We start from the raw sequence: 15,341 nt of genomic DNA, 5'->3' as shown, positions 1-15,341 counted from the left end.
CTTGTGAAACTTCATCCAGAGGCTGTGGCCCTGATAAAAGCACTCTTACCCTGACTTACCTAGACAAAGGTGTGAATGGGAGTCAGATGCTTAGACCAGCACTCTGAAGATTCAGAAGATACCCCGGGGTGGAGCTAGAGCAGGAATCAGTTCCCTGGAATCTATCAGTGGCTTTTGCAAAGTGTGCTATCTTATTTCTCTCATTGAAGCTATCACAAAGAAGCCCCAACACACCACAGTTACTAATTATGTTTGTTTGTTGCTACTAATTGTGTTTGTTTGTTGATGTCGAGAAGAAGGGACCCTTCGAAGTAAGACGAAAATGTTGCCCACCAGCTGGATTTGGTAGCACATGCCTATAACCCTAGAACTCAGAGGACAGGGGCAGGAGGAGCATGGCAAGGCCAAAGCCAGCTTGCTATATTTAGTGAATTCCACAGTCAGGGCTAATATCATGTGACTGTATAAAAAACAAACTGTTTTCTACACATGGAATCTACATTTAAATGCACGCGCGCGCACACACACACACACACACACACACACACATGAATTCAGAAGAAAGACTTCATGGAGGAATAAGGATACCCTAAAGGCAAGGGGGGATAAAGAAGGTAGAGGGTAAAATATAAACAAAGTATAATTATATAAACATTTAATTTTTTAATGAAAAAATATTGTAGTGTTTTTGTTGAAATTACAGCTATGGAGGCTACAGCCAGGGTTCAAGGTAGCAGGGTGTAGATGCTTTGGGAGCAATCGGAATCATTAGAACACACTTTCTTCAACAATGTCATAATGATATCTAACTTTCCTGTTTGTTTTTTTTTTTGTTTGTTTGTTTGTTCGTTTTTTGAGACAAGGTTTCTCTGAATAACAGTCTTGGCTGTCCTGGAACTTGATTTGTAGACCAGGCTGGCCGTGATTCACAGAGATCCACCTGCCTCTGCCTCCCAAGTGCTGGAATTAAATTTTGGGAGTCCCACAAGTGCATCAAGCCACACAACCATATACAGAGGACCTAACTGAGAACCATACAGGGTCCGTGTTTGTCACTTCAGTCTCTGTGAGTCCCTATGAGCCCTGCTTAGTTGATTGTGTGGGCCATGTTTTCAACCATTATTGATTTTTAATTTGTGTGTGTGTGCGTGTGTGCGTGTGCGTGTGCGTGTGCGTGTGTGTGTGTGTGTGTGTGTGTGTGTGTTCACAGATCCAAGCATTCCAGGGCTTGTATGTAAAGGACAGAGAACAGCTTTCAAAAACTGGTTATCTCATTCCGCCTTGGGATCCAGGAACCAAGCTTGTATCTTACCTGCCCATTACTGCTTTATATTGTTAAATGATAGAGTTTAGTTCATAAGATAAAATTGCTTCAGAAAGTCCTGCAGTATTTGTAAGGGCTGGTATACATATAAGTTCCCACCAAGGCACAGAGGCTATGATGGGAATAAATTGATGAGTATCCAAGGGTAAATCTAAAAATGATCAAGTTAGAAGGCCGAGGTTCTGTTCAACAGTCAACCTAAACACACAAGCTCACTTCCCCCACTTTCTTTAAAAACAAAAAACAAATAAAAGCAGGTGGGGGGTACCTTGGACACTGATTTTTCTTATGAGAGTTATTATCCAATAGGCATTGGATAAAAACTCATTTGTATACCTTTTGCCTCTAGTTCCTATTGCAACCTGATGGTGCTAGTTTTCATCTGTAAGCAAGGAAGTTGACTGGCAGTCACGCTCCCCCTGCAAGCTCAGGCTCTCTGTTTCTCCCCCTGCACATGCGCCTGCTGATTGCCACGCAGTTAATCCAGCCTGTGCCATGCCTCTGCGCACTACTCCTCGGTGGCTATTTACTCCCTGGTGGTGGCTCTGGCTCACACCAGCCATCAGCCACTATTGCTGCAGGTTGTTATTTTGCTCTGCTGGTATAATTAAACCCCATCAATCAGCCCAGGATTTCCGGCCCTGGTGAATTAGCTTTATTAGTTTTAGAAATGAGAACCAAGAGGTATTCTTTGTGGTCATAAAAGCACAGAACATATAAAGAAACTGAAAGAAATTCAGAAAACATGCATCTCAGAAGGATTGAGTCAACTTGTATTATCCCTATTAGTAGGGATATTTACAGCTTAATAAAACGTGGAGTAAAAAGGATAGTGGCATATAAAGCAAAACAAATTCAATCTAAAATATGTAAAGCCTATAATGGCAGAAATAAAACTTGTTAGGACAACATGATTACACGGAAAACCTAAAATAAATCTGTCAAGGCATTTATTTCAAGTGGCCCACTGTTTGTTTCTGGGTCATGACAAACAGGATAGTTTCTGTCTTGGTCCTACACTCTGAGACCCACTTCTATGAGAGTCAAATGTCACTTAGCCTGCTAATCGTAATCTGGGCACTATCTTGGCAGTAGTCTTAATGAAAATTCAATTTTTAATAAGTATGTGTTTTTCTTTAGAACATCCTCATTAATTTATTCTTAATTCTTTGCCTGCCTTTCGCCTTCCGAGATTAAAATATTCATTCACTACAAAAGCCACTGCAGCTGATGACCAGATGGGAAACTGTGATTTTTCTGTTTGTTCATTCCCATGGGGCTCTTAACAAATATCAGAGTTCATTTAATTTGAGGCCAACATAAATTTTGTATTTGGTTTCCTATTTTGTAAGAACAGAGCAGTACTAGAGCAATGGTTTCGAAAGTGAATATAATTCTAATGACAAGAAGTCGTAAAATTTTATTTTCAAACGCATGCTTGTATTTTAAAAAATGTGCCAATGAACTCAGGAAACTGTGTTTAAAGAAAAAAACTAAAGCATTTGATTCAGATCACAGATTGCAGTGCAAAGAATGTGCATAGATTTAAGCCACACACAACAGTCAGTGAGCTAAAATTGTTTTTAATTCTACTAACCATGAAAATTATAGTCCCTGAAGAGTTTACTCTAAAAACAAATGGGGGAGGGCTTGGGGAGTAAGGGAACTTTAATAACCTTCCAAGTAAAATAAGACAGTCCGTTGGTACCATTGTGTTGCAGAAATAAAGCACACCACCTCTGCAGCTCTCTGGAAATGGGGACCATGAAAACATTGTTTCTCAGTATGTGGTGCTGAGGGTCAAGCGCTTAGATGGTGGGTCTAGCACGGCTAGAAAGGCTTCCAAGTGAGCTAGGGGATGCTGCATCCCTCTCTCTTCACTTCCTTCTTCTCCCTCTCTTTCTTCATCCTCCCACTCCCCCTTGTCCCTCTCCCCTCCTCCTCTTCTTCCTCCTTCCCTCCCTCCTCTTGTTTTTTAACCAATGTATTTACCCCCATAGTATGCCTAGGAAAGAGTTCTTCTGGTAGACAGATGAGGACTCCCCATCAACTGCATTCTCAAATATTGAATGACATGATTTACCTGAGAAAGCACTTGATTACACTGGTCATTTTTGTCTCATTTCATGAGCTACATATTTAGAGATGCGCTTGGCAGGACAGTGTCATTTAAAAATGCCTTGCCAATTATTCTGTGTTGGTTGATGCCTAGTCATCATTGATACAGCTTGAATTTTAAAGGGCCGTGTGTGTGTGTGTGTGTGTGTGTGTGTGTGTGTGTGTGTGTGTGTGTGTGTGTGGTATATGAGCACAGGGGCGGAGGATGTGCATGTGAGGGTAGACACCAGAGAGATGGTGAGTGTCCTGTTCTCCTCTCTTTGTTATTCCCTTGAGCCAGCGTCTCTCACTGAGCCCAGAATTAGGATAGCAGCCAATAGCCAACAAGGCACAATCTTTCACAGGACTTTGGCTTTCCACCTTTCACATTACTTTCTTGCTTTGTTGGTTTTGTGATAGAGTCTTATGCAGCCCAGCAGGCCTATGGCTTGCTGTAAAACTGTGGATGGTTTCCAGTTTCCAAAAATTCTCTCTTTACAGCAAGAGTGCTGGGACTATAGGCATGCACCACTACAACAACGTAGACTGCTTTAAAAAAAACCAAAACATTTCATTTTTTTCTTTTTATGAGGTGTTTAATATATTAAATATAGACAAATGGTTTTAATAAAACATGTCAGTCGGTGTTCATGGTAGTTGAAAAAAACATATTTGAATAAAGAAAAAATAATCTCAGCACTTAGGAGGTCTGTATGATGTGAACCTTTTTTCAAACATACAAAAACATTCTTCTTATTTACTTGTTTAAAACCAAATACGTACATACTCAAGATAAAAGAAGAATTTTGAGTGACTTAATAATAATGAATATCATTTTAGAGGTTTCTCTGATATCTGATTGTTTGGCTTGTAATGCTCTACTGCCTTTTTATTTTCTCTAATGATTTCTCAAATGTAACATTTTGTTGCTATATACTTTTGTCCCCAACAAGAACTTCTGATACTTCTCATAGACGGTGGAAACATTCTTCAAAACACTGCTCAGTTTGATAGAATGTTTTTTGTGTATGTTTTATAACTCATGGCCCCATACCCAGTTTGCTTTGCTGAAGTCACACTGTTTTTGATAGCATATTTTCCAAGAATCTTTTTGCCCTTTCTTCTATGGCACTTCTAGTTAAGTCTAACTCCTTGCAATGTGTCTGACTTCTTTTTTTTATTTCATTAAAAGAATTATTACCCGGAAAAACCTTGATTATAAGACATGAAAATCACCATCTGGTATTAAAAAATTCAGATTACTAAATTCACGTGAGGATACTGTCCATAGACATGTACATTGTGTGAGAGCTGGGATTTTTACCTTCCTCATATATGTTAACTCAAGAGCTACACTCATTGTAATATAGGTATTACATGCATTGTATGTTGTATGCATTCTTTTTAAAACTAATATCAATTTTTCTTTTATAAGAATTTGAAAAAGATTAATGTGAATGTTCTGCATTATGTGAACTCAATGCTAGTCAAAATGAATTCACTCAACAGTCTAAGTTAGGAAGGAAACAACAAATTAAGTGATAGATGCAAATAACCATACTTTGACTTCTTCGTTTCCCATTTGTATACTCTCAATCTCCTTCGGCTACCTTATTGCTCTAGCTAAAACTTCAAATCTTAAATTAAATAGATATGGAGAGAATGGGCAGCCTCATCTATTTCCTGATTTTAGTGAAACTACTTTCAGTTTCTCTCCATTTAATTTAATATGACATCTTCTATAGGTTTGCTATAAATTATCTTTATTAAGTTTAGGTATAACTTTGTATCCTTAATCTCTCTGGGACTTTTATCATGAAGGGATGTTGGATTTTGCCAAGGGCTTTTTAGCATCTAATGAGTTGATAATGTGTATTTTTTCTTCAGTTTTTTAAAGATAGATTATATTATCTGTCTTCTTATTGTGCAATAGCACATCAGACCCTCCTCTCCCTAACTATAAATCAGGGTTCATTGATAATTCTTTCTCCATTCCCCCATCCATCTAAATTCTTTTACAAATTGTGTAACTTTTGAGAATAACTGATGAAATAGAATAAACTTAAAAACTAAAATATTGGGGAATAGGAGTTGGCTAAGTGAGTAACAGAACTTGCCGTGCAAGCATGAAGACCCAACTTCAAATCCCCAGGGCCCAACCGGGGTTGGCAGTGCATGCCTGTAATGCCAGTGTGAAGGAGTAGAAACAGACAGAACTTGGGAGCTCACTACTCTATCATCATGGCCCAAATGGTGAGCTTCATGTTCAGTAAGAGGACCCTAAAGGAATAAGACTGAGAGGTAGACAGTAACAACCAATGTCATCCTCTGGCCTCCACATACTTATACACAGGCATGTGTATTTACACACTCATATAGGCACACACACACACACATACACATGTACACACCAAAGATAAAATTAAATTCTTTTCAAAAGGATGATGTAAGGCAAAGACAGTTATAAACTCAATATCCTACTTCCTTTTAAGCAGATCAAGTTAAAGAGAAAAAGGTAGTTGATCATAGTACAGTGGATTATAACCACAAAACTGTGGCAGGAAGTTGGCTATGAGTTTGACACCATCCTGCTACAGAGTGAGTTCCAGGATGACCTGGCCACAGAGTCTGTCTGAAACAAACAAACCAAGAGAAGAGACAGAAGAAAGTAGAGATTCCTCTAACTTACCAAGAGCTTTTAACTAGTGAGGAAAATTTTCAACTGAGTGGTTAAAGTATGAGATGTATCAAACCCAGGAGTGAAACCGACTTAACCTTGTAACATGGGAAATAAAAGATCCAGAGTCTGATATTGGGGTTCAAGCTTCAAGCTGAAGAACACATAAACAAAGCAGTCAGCCAACAGTTCTTATCTCTATGTCAGGCTAAAAGGGTGATCCTGTCTCCATGAGCTCTTCACCAAACCTCAGACTGCTGCCTCTTTGCAAGGTGAAGTGGAGACTACATTTCTGAATGCAGCCCAAGACACTGGGCTCCTGTCTTTTATGCACCTCTCCAGAGTTGGGATTAAAGGCCTGAGCTCTAATTCTCATTTTGACTGATTTACTCTTGAGTAGGCCAGGGAGGCCTTTAACTCAGAGAGATACATATATTTCTGTCTTATGAGTCCAGGATTAAAGGTTGGTACCATCACAGCCTAGCTTCCATAGCTAACTAGAGTGCCTATGTCCTAAACCCTAAAATAAACTTTAATAGATTATAATCCCACTTACCTGGATATTTTACTGCGACACAATGCTGTGTCTAAAGTGTCACACTCTAAAGGCCCCTTGGAACTAGTGAAAAAATAATGTTTGTTTTTACTACATTCATTTAAAAATGTACTTATCATGTTCATGATATGCTATTATGTGGTAGAACCATACAAAACTGTCATTTTATTCATTGCATAACTCTTTCTTATGATTAAACCCAATACACAGTGGGAAAGTACAATACAATTTATGTAGTGAGATTAAAACTTCATTTTTCTTGCTTAATGAATGACAGCAAAGAAAGCTTTGGAGAATTTTTATCCAGTCCACGAATTTAAAACTAAAAGGAAGATGTGTCTGAGGAGAAAGACCCTTCTCCCTCCTTTTCAATTATGACTATGCTAATAGCTAAATTATATTTCGAACAAGTGTTGTTTTCTGAACTTTTCAAATTGTATTCTCACATAGTTCAACATTCTGTATGCTTCCCTTTTATCACCTATTTATAAAATTGCCTCACAAAACTATCCTAATTGCAATGACCAAGCAAGAGGGTCCCTGCATTCGGTGGGCAAAGGCGGAGCCAAGCTGTTGGTGTGCTCTTGAAGAATCCCAAATTCTTCTTCTCCCCACAGTTTTTCTTTCTTGAATTGAAACATGTTTTTTAAAACTAGAAAATTATTTCTGACAGATAAGATGATACAGTTTTATATCCTGTGTTGATAACTCTCTCTCTCTCTCTCTCTCTCTCTCTCTCTCTCTCTCTCTCTCTCTCTCTCAAAAAACTAACCAGTCTGTTGTTTCTGTTTGGAACCACAGACTCCTGAAGATTCCATTTGTGCCTGAAATATTATTTTTTATTGTTTGATGCTTTGGAGGCAGTGTCCCAGGTAGCCCAGGCTGACCTCAAAGTTGCTCTGCTGCTGTAGCTAACCTTGAACTCCTGCCCTTCTGCTTTTGCCTCCTAAGTGCTAGGAGCATGGGGTACACTGCCACAGCTGGCTTGAGCCTCCTTTGGAAAAGGTCTGGAGACCATCTAGCGCCTCTTGCGGTATGCTCCCCAAAACCTTTGCTAACCTTCTCTCTTAAAACCGAAGCTTGAGGTGTCAGGTTATATGACCTTTATGTACACACATGACACACAGAAAAACATCAGCATTCAATTAGAAGCCCGTAGGTGCATTAGAAAACTCTGACTTTCACAGTGCTCAGCTTGGCAAATGAAAATATAAAATGGACACAGAAATAATTACCATAGATTACAGACGTCATTGGCTATCTGCCTAGGAGCTAAGCTAACCATTTTTAGCATCATCTTTTCATTCACTTACTTTGGGCCTTAGCTTTCATCACCAGGTAGCATTTTACAGCATTCAAATTTTTGTCCTTTCATATATGCCACTAGCCTACAAAGTATAAATTCAGTGAGCCACTTTCCCGTTCATTATCAGCAGCACATACAGAAGTTGGATGTTTAGATGGTACTCAGTGAGTACCTGTTGACTGACTCAATGGCTGATTGCTGGCTTGGATGATAAAAGCCATGGAGTCTTTTATGAGTGTTGAAGGCCTGCTGAGAGTGATTAAACCCATTTATTCATTCGTTCCACAAATATTTGCTGAGTACATATTTTGTCCCAGGCATAGTACTCAGCCAGCCTTGATATGCAATGCTGAACAAAACGTAACTGCTGCCCAGCATAGAGAGATTTTCAAAAATTAAGTGTAGCTTCAGCCCTACATAGAAATTGCTGTCACCGAGGACTTTGGTAGGCCTGCTATCCAGCACAGGCTTCATGTACATGCCTTTCAGTTCTGACATCTTTTAAGGAGATGCACCACCACCATGCTTCATGAACTTCACAGCAAGCTAAATATCCCCGTGTACACCATACCTGCCTTCCCCAGGAATATGAATTAAAATGCAAATGATATCTTTGCTACTTGAAAAACAAAGGTATCTGAAAATAGACTAACAAGGATTTTCATTTGAGCGGGTCCTTAGCGTTACATCTAGTTCTCAGGTGTTTCCAAAATTATACATTCCATTGTTACTAATGACCTAACCAGGTCCTTGGACTTCTCTGGAAGGATGTGTGCTTTAGTCTGAACTGAAGAAAACAATACTGGCCTGGGATCGGATGATCTAAACTTTAATTAATTCATTTCATAATGACGTCATTGTGTGACCTTCACATCTGAGTCTTCTGTGTTACCCAATCTAGAGAATTACTACACTTGTCATACGTGCACAAATGCTTTCTTTTGAGAGCCAAGTGAGATAGTTTTATGACAATGCTTGTTAAGTTATAAGAATCTGTGCAGCATCAGGCTGTGAGGGGCCTGTGCTGTGATGACCGTGGCGGGCTCACGGGGACGCTGTGAGCTTTTTTCCTCACCTTGTACAAATTCACAAAATTCAAGGCAACATTGGATGTCTTATGGAAGTAAAACAATTTCTATTTTTTCCCATCCAATTAACACTCCGAATTTACCAGTGTGCTTTACTTTTTAAAATTTCTATTCTAAGATTACAATTCATAGAACAAGCTCCTCAGGCTCTGATATGCCTTTTTAAAAAATGTTCATGCTCAGAGTTTTTGCAACTAACCCACGTGACAGTTGAATCAGAGAACAGAAGATATTCCACTGATAATGGTGCTGTAAATTTTTCTCCTTGACTGAAAGACCAAGCCCTGACTAGCAAGGGGGCTAGCACCTGTGATCCAAGTATTCAGAGTCAGCCAGAGTTCAGTGCTAGCCTCTCTACACTGGGAGTTTTAGGTCTGCCTGAGCCATGTTGTGAGATCCTGTCTCAGAAAGGGCTAAAGGAGGGTAGAAAATAAGTTCCAAAAGAAAATGAAGACTATTCTTCAAAGAACTCATTAGAAATAGAGATTATTAGCTCATTATGCTTTTTTAGATCAACTTTTATTGTTGACATCCCTTTGTATATTTGCCTCTCTCGGGTGTATCTTTCTTTTAGGTTCCTGTATACATAGATAAACTTTTTTTGAAATTTTATATTTGCTTATGATTACTCAGTTAAAATGAGTCACAATTAGTTGAAATACACTGTGTTCCAGACTTGGCTTTGAGAGTCTATAGTGGTTACATACTTAGTGAAACAGGAAAAATAAGATAATCACTTCTTTAGTAAGAACAAGATAATCACAGCAGAGATTAAAACTTGCTTTAGAATGTGTGGAATTCTCAACACAGCACTGATGGAATATCTTCAGTTTATTTAATACCTGAAACTAGTAAGTGTTACTGCTACAAAGCAGTGAAAAAAATGAAATCAAAATTATCTCACTACTTATTTCTAAGGAAGAGAGTGGGCCTAGCCTAGGTTGTTTTCAGTCAATGCAAGGCTGTGATGGCCAACATTTAATACAATGAGTTTGAGATTTCTCTCAGTCTCCTCCCAGTGGAGGAGACGTCAGTGTTTTGACACAGAAACTCAAACCTGGGGAGTTTTTGCTTTTCTCGGGCTGTGACCAATACACTGCCCAGTACATTGGGGGGAGAGGTCATCAATAGGTCCTAGACTCGGGGTTAATTCCAGCCCTATCTTATCCCTATCAGAGTGGCATGGCCTGGTTAGCTTTAACCATCAATTTGACACAACTTAGAGTTATGGGGAAAAGAATCTCAACTGAAGAATTGCTTAGGTCAGATTGGTCTGTGGGCATATCTGTGGAGGACTGTCTTCACTGTTAATTGATGTAGGAGAGCCTGTCCTACTGTGTGCACCACCATTCCTTAGGCAGGTAGTCCTTAACTGTATAAGAAAGCTGGCTGAACATAAGCCTGCCTTACAGCCAATAAGCAACACCCTCGTGGGTCCTGTCACACCTCCGGCTATAAAGTGACTTCTTTGTTGGAGGTAATGCCGTGTGGACTAGCAAGCAGACCTGCCTTTGGGTTCTTGCCTTGACTTCCCATCTTGACTGCCCTTAATGATGGACTGTGACCTAGAATTGCAAGCCAAATGAAACCTGTCTCTCCTAAAGTTGTTTTGGAGCAGGATATTTATCACAGCATCAAAAAATGAGACACTATTCATGCCAACTGAACGTACAGCTGTGGTGTAGCCAGCCTTTCCACCCCATGCACGTGCTGGAGCTTCGATTGGAAATGTCCCAGAAAAGCCTCATGAGTTAAAGCGTCCATCCTCATGATGATATCAGGCTGTGCCCTATTCTAAGCTACTCCATTTTATCTAAAACAGCTTGTTCTGGGATACGGTATACTCTATTTTACATGCAGTATTTGACTCAATTTTGAGTACAAATGCAGAAGCTGGATGACTCTGCACCTCGCTGTGCATGTAAACAACACCATCAGTCTGGCACTACTTATGAGACACTTACTGAGAAATAACATTCTAAGAGAAGAAAAAAAATTATCAAGTCAGATTAGGATCATATGAGCATGCCAGGAAAAGTAAGTCCGAGAAAAAACTTGTTGAAAATGACAGGCTGTGAAATGGTGCAGTACTATCTCCTAGACCCCACAAAGAGGAAGACACCACACTACCACACTGTAATGGCAAATGACCTGCCATTTGACCAACTAGTTCATGACTCAAAGAACAAACAGGCAGAGAACTCCTGAAATTCCTGAGTGTGGAGGCTTAGCTCAGTTCACATTGGTTACCCAACACATTAGAACCATCATCCATCTGTTTCTGTCTCACTCATCCTGACCCAGACTGTACCGCTACAGCTTTCCATGGTCCCTCACCTTGCTTCTGCAGCTCTACTCATCCCTGAATCTCAGCTCAAGCCCATGACCCTGTGGCTTGGCTCTGCAGTAGACACTCCAGCAGCTCTCCACCAGGGTTCTTCTCAAACAAATTTTCTCTCAGCATCTCTTCAGCTTTCAGCCTCTGCCTCCAGTAAGGTTTCCTTAAAGTATTTAAATCTTTAATCCTTTCATAACCATTCTGTAACGTATTATATCAATAGGTAGATAAGAAGATAGTTATGTAGATAGATGATAGCGATAAGTAGGGAGATGATGATGATAGATAAGTAGATGGATATGTGGATAGACAGAGGCAAGTAGAGAGATAGATGATAGATAAATAGATGATGGATAGATGTAGTAGAAGATGCAATTACTGTGTGCTGTGTCAATATTAGGAGTTAAGAGTGGAGTAAAATAATCAATGTTCCTCATTCAGCTATGAACTATGGGAAATGGCTGGAGGAAGCAGATCACCAACGATGTGCCTGTGAATAGTCTATCTTGTTCCTGGTTCCTCTCTTTCTTTCTTTTTCTGTTTTCTGTCCTCCATAAGGTAAGATTTTTGCTCTCCTACAAGCTTCCTGCCATGAAGATGCCTCATTATACATAGACCCAGAAGCAGAAGCAACAGAGCCAAGTGTCTGTGGAATGAAATCTGGGACCAAAATATGTTTTATTCTATTAAGTTATTTTTCTCTGTTTTTTGCCATAGCAATAAAAATTCTCACTAACACATACCTAAATTGGATGATTTCTCATCTTGCAAGCTACGAGATGAAGAAAATACCACCCTAGACCATTCTCTGAGATTTTTGCACACCACAGAGTGGGCTTAAGTGTGCCGTTTGCACCATGGGCAAGATGCAACAGAGAGATGTCTGCCTCTGGGCAGAAAACTGGACACACAAAAGACAACTCCTTCATGCATGAGAGTGGGTACACTCAGATACTCTGCCATGTATTTTCAGGCTAGCTAAGAGGGTCTAGGGAACATCTAGTCTCTTTAAATAACAAGAAATACATCAGAGAATCTCCATAAATAGAACAGGGCAATGTGCACACCAGGGGCCAAGGTCTGCACACTAACGTCTCTGGGAACAGCCGTCTGCCAGGATTGCTGACATCATCTGAAGCTTGTCTCTCTTGAGACTGAAGCTGAGCCAAGGCTTCATTAAACTACCAAAAAGGGAGTGGAATTATGGTTCAGAACCATTCAGGTTTATTTCCCATCAACTTCCTTCTGACCTCCACTGTCTCTCCCCCACCAAACATCCCTAACCACATTTCTGGGACGATGACTCCTAGTGTTTGCTTTTTATTGCCTTTTGGATCTCAGTGAAGTTTTTTATAGGTCTTTTTTCTTACCACCTCCATTTATGTATGTATGAATGTATGTATGCGTATATATATATATATATATATATATATGGGTAGGAATGTGCCATTTTCTTTAACCATATTTTCTATAATCAGCTACTATCACTACAGTTTGTGTGGGGTTTTTTTGGGGGGGTTTTGTTTTGCTTTGTTTTGCATTTGGGGAATCACCATTGTGTCATAGCCCTATAATCTTTGTGACATTGAACAAACACTGGGAATTCTGTTTGAACCCTGACTTTGCCTGATGCCAGTGGATTACTCTTGTAGTAGCTTGTAGTGCCTCACTCTTATTGTGGTGGTTTGAGTAGAAATGGCCCCCACAGACTCGTGTATTTGAATGCTTGACCCATAGGAAGTGGCACTATTGAGAAGTGTGGCCTTGTTAGAGTGGATGTGGCCTTGTTGGAGGCTATCGAGGCTGCCTTTGAGGTTTTATAAACTCAAGTTACACCCAGGGTGGCAAGTTGCTTCTGCTGCCTGCGGATCAAGATGTAGAACTCTCAATTTCTTCTCCAGTATCATGTCTGCCTGCATGCTTCATGCTGCATGCTGCTATGAGGATAATGAAGTAAGCTTCTGAAACTGTAAGCCATCCCCAGTTAAATGTTTTCCTTTATAAGACTTGCCATGGTCATGGTGTCTCTTTATAGCAATAGAAACCCTCACTAAGACATTTATTATTAAGAAATTAAAAGATGTAATTTCGATTACAGCATGTTAAATATCATAACAGTTGTTCATATCAATGGCATTGTTAGGACTACATTAAAAGGGAGTGGAGGACTGGCTAGTAGAAACCAGGGCTTTCCCATTCCCTTAATCTTATGCACACTACAAAATACTGTTCAAGGATTACTTGCCAAGAAAGCTCAAGGAAATATTTGTACTTCTGGGTTACTCTAGTTTCATCATTTTAAGAAGGACTAACAATTTAGGCATTAAAGAGCTTTGGAAAATTGCCAAGCAATAAAACCTTTTAAATTTCTGGCATTCATGAGCTTCTGAACACCTTGAGGTAACCCTGTATAAATCCACTGAACTTTCTACCTTTTCTCAATGCCTTTAGTATCGTTAATATGGCAGCACAACATTGCAAAGATGAACATAAAGCGGTAAGATCATAATCATGTGCTAGCTGGTACTCATCATCAACTTGACAGGCTCTAGAATCATCCGGGAGATGGGTCTCTGAGCATGCCTGTGAGAGAGTATCTTGACTGTATTAGTTGTAGGGGCAGACATGCCCACTGTGTACGGCATCGTTCCCAAGCTGGAATTTTATATTGAATGTTTGGAGAAAGAAAACTGAGCAGCAGCATCCATTCAGTGTTGTTTGTTTCTTGGCTATGGATGTGATTTCACCAACTGTTTCAAACTCCTAGAGCCTTGACTTCTCCACTGTTGTGACTGTAGTCTTGAACTCTGAGCCAGAATAAATCCTTTCTCCCTTAAGTGACTTTAGTAAGGCTATTTTATTATAGCCATCAGGAAGGGAAACTAAGACCACCATTGAGTAGTTGCCTTTGGATACATGCCCTAATCTAAACTTTTATTTTCTTAAGTTTGAAATAACATATACCTTGTAGATTAATAAAAGAGTTTAAGCAATGACTTATGTGTTATATACATACTGTTTCATTAGATAAGGAGCCTAGGGAGCTAAGAACTATTAGATGGGCTAGTTTAGTAGCTCAATAGGATTATTAGGAGCAAAGTTTTTTTGGATTTCTTTCAATTGACTTTTACCGTAGGCTTAAAATTGTGCAAGACGGCTGCCAAAATGCTAGACATCCTCTTCCACAAAATTGCAACTAAGCATGAAGATTATTTTCTTCTCACCAATCTGTATGTCCTGACCATCTGGTTAATCACCCTGTGGTGCAGAATGATTCTTGCCATGGGTGTGGCTTAAAAATTCTAGCGTCTCTCAGTTTTAGTCTTGGTTCTAGAGAGGGAGCCATGACTTCAAGAAAATTAGGAAATGGTTCTTAGTGAGAAGCCAACCAATTCTGACCTAATATGCAGTGATACTTAGAGGTTTAATAAAACTTCAAATTTACCTTTTCATCTGTTTTCTTCTTCCTTAGTTATTATAATTTTACTTGTTTTCTTAATTCTTCAGACCACTGTTCTTCATTGTATTCACACTTATTTTTCTTCCTAAAAAACATAAATAAAATATTAACCAAAAAATGAAATTTCTGTGTTCTTTCTTTTTTATTATGTAGAAACAAAACAATAAGTTACAATGTTTTTCATTTCACCATATGAAAAATAAAATGAAACACCTTTTATTAAGCAAGTTAGTTTTTGGTTTGTTTTTTTTCAAACTCTTATATGTCTCATATATAAGAGATTCCTGTGTCTTGGGATAGATAGCAGGAGAAAAGCAAGGCATGGACACTGATGAGGAGGAGGACTTGAATATTCCAGATATTCCATTCACTAACTTCATGATTTTAGGCCAGCTCATCAAACTTCCTCTCCAACAATTTACACATCTGTAACCCACATGTGAGCCATAGAAGTGGCTGTCTCGTGGACTTGTGAGAACTGAATGAAATGATCCA

This window comes from Mesocricetus auratus, unplaced genomic scaffold (genome assembly GCF_017639785.1).
Source record: "Mesocricetus auratus isolate SY011 unplaced genomic scaffold, BCM_Maur_2.0 Super-Scaffold_6731, whole genome shotgun sequence".
Taxonomy (NCBI): Eukaryota; Metazoa; Chordata; class Mammalia; order Rodentia; family Cricetidae; genus Mesocricetus; species Mesocricetus auratus.
Note: the sequence above shows the minus strand (reverse complement) of the source record.